This window comes from Mastomys coucha, unplaced genomic scaffold (assembly GCF_008632895.1).
Source record: "Mastomys coucha isolate ucsf_1 unplaced genomic scaffold, UCSF_Mcou_1 pScaffold22, whole genome shotgun sequence".
Classification (NCBI taxonomy): domain Eukaryota; kingdom Metazoa; phylum Chordata; class Mammalia; order Rodentia; family Muridae; genus Mastomys; species Mastomys coucha.
In genome coordinates, this window is record NW_022196905.1 from 17,865,364 (window position 1) to 17,871,980 (window position 6,617).

At 39.2% G+C, this 6,617-nt stretch overlaps 1 pseudogene; it reads left to right on the forward strand.

Annotated features, from left to right (window-relative positions):
* Nucleotides 1-3,963: 3,963 nt before the first annotated feature.
* Nucleotides 3,964-4,465, forward strand: LOC116071008 (annotated as a pseudogene).
* Nucleotides 4,466-6,617: the final 2,152 nt, after the last annotated feature.

Consider the following 6,617-nt stretch of genomic DNA (forward strand, 5'->3'; position numbering starts at 1 on the left):
CCGGGTCTCTGGCTTAATGCGCTCTCTGGAGGTAGGCCCTCCACTTTCAGGGAAGGGGCAGAGGAGGATGCTGAACCCCTCTGTCACTCGGAAGCTGAGAGGATCGTGTCCCTGCTGCCCTGAGGCTCCCCTGGGAGGCGTGGTGCCTATGGCTCCCGGCTGGCTGCTCAGTTCTCAGAACCTCACCTGAGAGAAAATGGTGGATGCCGCCTGGGTCTCTGGCCTAAGGCGCCTCCGGGCTGGCCGCTCCAGTCTCAGAAACTCACCCGAGAGAAAATGGCGAATCCCGCCCGGGTCTCTGGCCTAAGGCGCCTCCGGGCTGGCTGCTCCAGTCTCAGAAACTCACCCAAGAGAAAATATAGAAACTGATTTTTAACTTACCGGTTGAATATGGGTTATCTGAAATCTGATGAACCAGGATTATTTGGGGTTTCACCTACTCTCCAGTTATTTGGCATTTTTTACATATACATAGTGCTATCTATACCTTGGAGTTAGAATCCACACAAATACAAAATATAGTTTGTACCAACTTTATACAGAACGATGGAAGGTAATTTTACAGAATAGTTTTAATTAAGGTGTGCATGAAATGAATTTCAGTGAAATTTTCTGTTTGTGGTATCATTTTGGTGTTCAGAACTTTCAGGGTTTTTTTTCAGATTTGAGGGATCAATAGAGTTCATGTTATAATAAAAGTAGGAATAACTATATGAGAATGAAGTGTCATACATTTCATATATTATATATATTATATATTTTTATATATGTATATATTATATGTATATAATGTGTGTTTGTTTTGTGTGAAATCTACCCTTCATATTTAGATGACATTATTTTCATCTGCTAATGTTTCCTCACATTTCTAGGATGAAGTTAAAGATGGCCCTGCTTAAGGCTGTGTTCTATAATCTCTAACTGTCCCAAGGAGCCTTGTTTATACATTTATAGAATCATATAAGGAATAAAATTGCAAAGAAAAATATGATTTGAAAACTTGTGTACCTTCTGATATGTGAAATCACATTCATCTGAAGTATATGTGATTGTATAGAGCCTGGAAAAGAACAAAACAAGGGCCTCTTTAGCTGAGCAAACCAACCCAGCAGAGACCATCAGGCTGGACTAAAATAAGGTTAAGACATCTGGAGAAAACAGAATTCATTCAAGGTCAAACTGTCATCCACTCAATGTGAAGCTGAGGGTAGCATGTGGTGGCAATAGAGAGTAGGGCCATTGAGGTGACTGAGACAGGACCTTGACTGATAGTCTGATAGTCCAGTGGAGCTTATCACTTAGGGTCACAGTGCAGAGGAGACGTGATAATGCCTCTCTGTGTTTTATGAATGTGTATGCCTGTGTATATGTACGTGAACCATGAACTTCTCATAGAGAACAAATATAGCATAAAACCTCTCTATATCATTGCACTTGATTGATAGTTGAAACAAATGAATGTTTATTTAATAAAGATGGGTTTAAATTTTTGGCAGATATACACCTAGGAAACATTCTGTTAGCTGTTCATTATTTGTTATTCATTGTTTTACAACTACATAAACAGCTCCATCTGCAAAAAGAAACAGAAACCTGAAGAATATATAATCAAGAACCACAATAATTCTGGTTAGTTTTGGATTGTTGTTTTTGTTTTTGTTGTTATTGTTGTTGTTGTTATTGTTGTTGTTGTTGTTTCTAGCTTCATGCAATCTGGAGTTAACTTAGAAGAGGAAACCTCAGTTAAGAGAATGTCTGCATCAGATTAACCTGTAAGAAAGCATAAGGAGCATTTTCTTCATGGATGATTATGTGGAAGGGTCCAGCCCACTGTGAATAGTCCTGTCCCTGGTAAGGTGATCTATAAGAAAACATACTGAGGGATCCGTGGAAAGAAAGCCAGTAAGGATCATTCTCCCATGCCTCTGCTTCATTTCCTATCTTCAAGTTTCTACTCTGCTTGAGTCAGGTAGTACTATGTCCAATTTCCCAAGGAACTACCAAACTGAATTCCAGAGTGGTTATACCAGCTTGCAATCCTACCAGCAATGAAGGAGTGTTCCTCTTTCTCCACAACCTTGTCAGCATCTGCTGTCAGCTGAGTTTTTGAATTTAGCCGTTCTGACTTAAGTGGAATGTGGAATCCCAGGGTTGTTTTGATTTGCATTTCCTGATGACTAAGGATGTTGAACATTTCATCTTTACACTCAAAGATAAGCTACCTACCATCCTTCATAAAAGAAGTTTCTCTTTGTCGCAAATGAAGATCAATACAATAAAATGACCAGATAGCACAACTGGAAACAAAGCAGAGATAATGATGGATTTTTCTGGGTTTTGACCAGATTCTTTAGGTAATTAATACTGAAAGGTACTTAAAGGTTTCAACTATGTGTACTTAACTATTTTTCAATTTTTTTCAGGATACATATCAAAACTCCATTTTCAATGTTATATTCTTAAGATATGTTCATGGATCACTCTCCCTGTGGGTAATTTTCAAGGAAATCATGAACATGAACATTTGGGGAAGAAAGTCTAGGTTGTTACACAGTAATCTTCTACAACAGGTAAAAGTAGTATTAAAATGGCAAGATGGTTATGTAGTGCTATAGTTCGTATCTAGATGTTATCCAAAGCTTGGTACATTTGCCCCAGTTTGGTGCTATCCATGGTTATAGAATTTCTAAGAGATGGTCCCTAAGGTCTTAGGTCATTGTGTGTGTTCCTTGAAGAGGAGAATATATTCTTATGGAAATGAATGGATGTGGAGAATATCATCCTGAGTGAGCTAACCAAATCACAAAAGAACACACATGGTATGCACTCTCTGATAAGTGGATATTAGCCCAGAAGATCGGAATACAAAAAGTACAATCCACAAACCACAAGAAACTCAAGAAGGAAGACCAAAGTGTGGCTACTTTGTTCCCTCTTAAGAGGGAACATGTCCAAAATACCCATGGAAGGAGTTGCAGAGACAAATTATGGAGCAGAGACTGAAGGAAGGATAATCCAGATAATCCTCCACCTGGGAATCCTTCCCATATTCAATCATCAAATCCAGACCCTATTGTGGATGCCAGCAAGTGCTAGATGACTGGAGCCTGATATAGCTATCTCCTGAGAGGCTTTGACAGTGCCCGACTAATACAGAAGTAGAAGCTCACAGCCATCCATTGGACTGAGTACAGGGTCCCCAGTGAAGGAGCTAGAGAAAGGACCCAAGGAGCTGAAGGGTTTGCAGCCCCATAGGAGGAGCAACAATATGGACTAATTAGTACCCTCACAGCTTCCAGGGACTAAATCACCAACCAAAGAATACACATAGTGGGACTAATGGCTCCAGTACCATATGTAGCAGAGGATGGCCTAGTCAGTCATCAATGGGAGGAGAGGCCCTTGGTCCTCTGAAAGTTCTATGCCCCAGTGTAGGGGAATGCCAGGGCTAGGAAGTGGGAAAGAGGGAGGATGGATTGGTGAGCAGAGGGAGGGGAGAGGGAACAAGGGGTTTTGTTTGTTTGTTTGTTTGTTTTTCTTTTTCGGAGGGGAAACTGGGAACGGAGATATCATATGACATATAAATATCTAATATAAATACATACATAAATAAATAAGTAAATAAATAAATAAATAAATAAATAAAAAGAGTCCTGTCTTTCATCTCTCTCCCTTGCATCCTGACCAAGAATAAGCATTCTCTGGATCTTCATTATCACAAGTCCAAAACAGAAAGGCCAAGAGTTCATGAGCTACAAACTCCCCACTCTATATCACAATAAACTCTCCTTTATAAATTAATTGTCTTCACTATTTTTGTTATGGTAACAGGAATCTGATTAACAATTCTGGCAGCACTTTTTCGCCTACTCCCCTCTCTTCCCAAGTGCTGCTCCAACTTCATGGTGCTAGCTCTGCACTGTCAGGCTAGCACTGCTGTCCCCAGCCACCACCACGATCATCTACTGGGACCTCATCAGCCATGATGAGCTGTTCTCTAGCATCTACAAGATCCGGGAGATCACGGACAGGCTCTGTCTGTAGGTGGAGGTCAAGATGGTCAGTAGAAGAGAGGGTGCCGTCAATGACTCGCTCATGAGTGGAAATGCTTCCACTGAAGGTCCAGAGGGCAAAGGTACTGAAAGCACAGTAGTCACCACTGTTAACATTGTCAGGAACCATCACTTACAAGAAACCAGCTTCACAAAAGAGGCCTACAAAAAGTACATTAAAGACTACATGAAATCACTCAAAGGCAAACTTGAAGAACATAAACCAGAAAGAGTAAAATCTTTATGACTGGAGTTGTTGAGAAAATTAAACACATCCTTGCTAATTTCAATAACTATCAGTTGATGAAAACATGGATCCAGATGGTATGGTTGCTTTCCTAGACTACTGTGAAGATGTTGTGACTCCATTCATGATTTTCTTTAAGGATGACTTAGAGATGGAAAAATTTTAACAAATTGTGTCTATCACCTGTCATTATAATTGGCTACTGCTTACCATCCATACAACATCAGGACTTAGGACAAATGGGACTGATGTCATCTTGAGCTTTTATTTTGACTGTGATTTATTTAGAGTGGAAGCATTGTTTTTTGTTTGTTTGCTTGCTTGCTTTTGTTTGTTTGTTTTGTTTTGTTTTTTAAGAAAAAAATGTCATGTGGGTTGTCTAAAAATAAAGTACATTTAAATTAAAAAATTTTTGTTTGTACTGCTGCCCAGTGAAAGCTCCCCATGAGCATAAACAGTGTCATTAATATCTCTGTGATTTTGATATTCTGTTAGTCATGTGTCTAGTAAAATAGATGGGAGCATATAGCCTGACATGGGAACAACAAGAAGAAAACTTCTTCCAGGGCAATATCTCACCTCCTTGTAAATATCTTCAAGGAGAAGAACAGAAGGCTCTATTTCCATGGCTATTCTGCCCTCATCCTATTAGACATGAAGATGACTCTTTGTGCCATTGCCTTTAGAACAACAACATGGCATAATCTTTCTAGTAATGATGCTGTGTTCATATTTAGCCAAATATATCCTGTTACTCAATGCTCATATATCACCCCAGACCCAAAGTTCTATGGCTCTGAACAAAATTGACTCTAAATAATGCTTAAAGTGATTATTACTTTAGTCACCTATACTAACTTCCAATAAAATAACTTAATAGCAGAGCTAAATCCCTTGAAATGAAGTGTTTCTTTTGGTTCACTTTTGAAGGTCTCAGTCTATCCTCATCTGGCCCATCATTTTCTGTCCTGTAGGAACACAGCATAACCTAGTGGTAATGCAGAGGGGAGCAAACCCTTGCTTCATTGTGGGTAGAAAGCAAAGAGAGGAAAAAAGGGTGAGGGTTCTCTCCTCCAATATTCTCTCCTCCAATAGTGTCATATATTGTCAATCAAGCTTTTAATATACAGGCTTTGAGGGACACCCATCTAAACTTTAGCCGAATGGAAAACTTATCCCTCTAGTTGTTCTTATGTGGAGAGTCAAAGAGAGCAAAATAATGAGCAAGTTTAAGGATACTGCAATTTTGAAGGACTGATAACACTTACCAGGCACCCACCATGCCCATAAATATTCTCATCTTCTCTCCTCTTGCTCTGTCACTGGCAGCCATCAGCTCTTCTTGGTGAGTGAAAGAATAGATTGTGTCATCTCATAAACATGGTGTTTGAAAAGAGAGAGTGGCCCAGTGTACAATGTGAGAACATTAGAGACAGATAAAACATGTTTGAGCCTTATCTATGATAGTTAATAGATATGGAAGCTTCTAGACTCATATATTTTAATATATTCTTTTATGTACTGTGAGGTTATATTCTAATGAAGTTTGAAAAACAAAAAGAGCTATCATAAATTTAGGACTGCATTTACTATGAACTTCAAGTTTCCCCTTTTAGAATAACAGGCATTAACAATAATATATACTATACAGATTTTAATATAATAAAATTTATATTAGCATACGCACATTTAAGAAAATCTTCCTTTATCTCCCATGCCAGAAACACTCTGGATTCTAGTTCAGCATGCCAAGCTCCAAAGTTCTGAGCTGTCCTTGTCCCCAGATTGTGTATTATGAGATATACACAAATACTCAGCATCCATGAGCTGGAAGTCCTCATCTCCAGCCTCCTAGAACTACATACCATAAAGTGAAAATGAAGGGCACACATTGGCAATGTCTTCTATGTTTGTGGTTTCATATCTAACAGTCAATCAGTTGGACAGACAGATATGCGAGTGTGACCACACACACACACACACACACACACACACATACACACACAAACACACACATACACACACACCACATGCACTTTAACAAGGATAACACAATGGAGTGTGTAATGTTTTAACCTATCTGGTCCATATGCTATTGATATACAACTCCAACACAATGTTCAAGTATTTTAATATTCCAGCAACTCCATCTTCCTTATAAGTTAAGGTGGCAATGCATATGCTGAGAGGTTAAAGGAAAAGATCTTGTATAAAGTCCTAAATGCTAATGCAGTGCCACCTTACACCAGCCACCATGCTACTACTTTGTTTCTTCTTCCAGCTCTCCCCACCCCCTCTCCTTTCCTCCTATCTCTCTT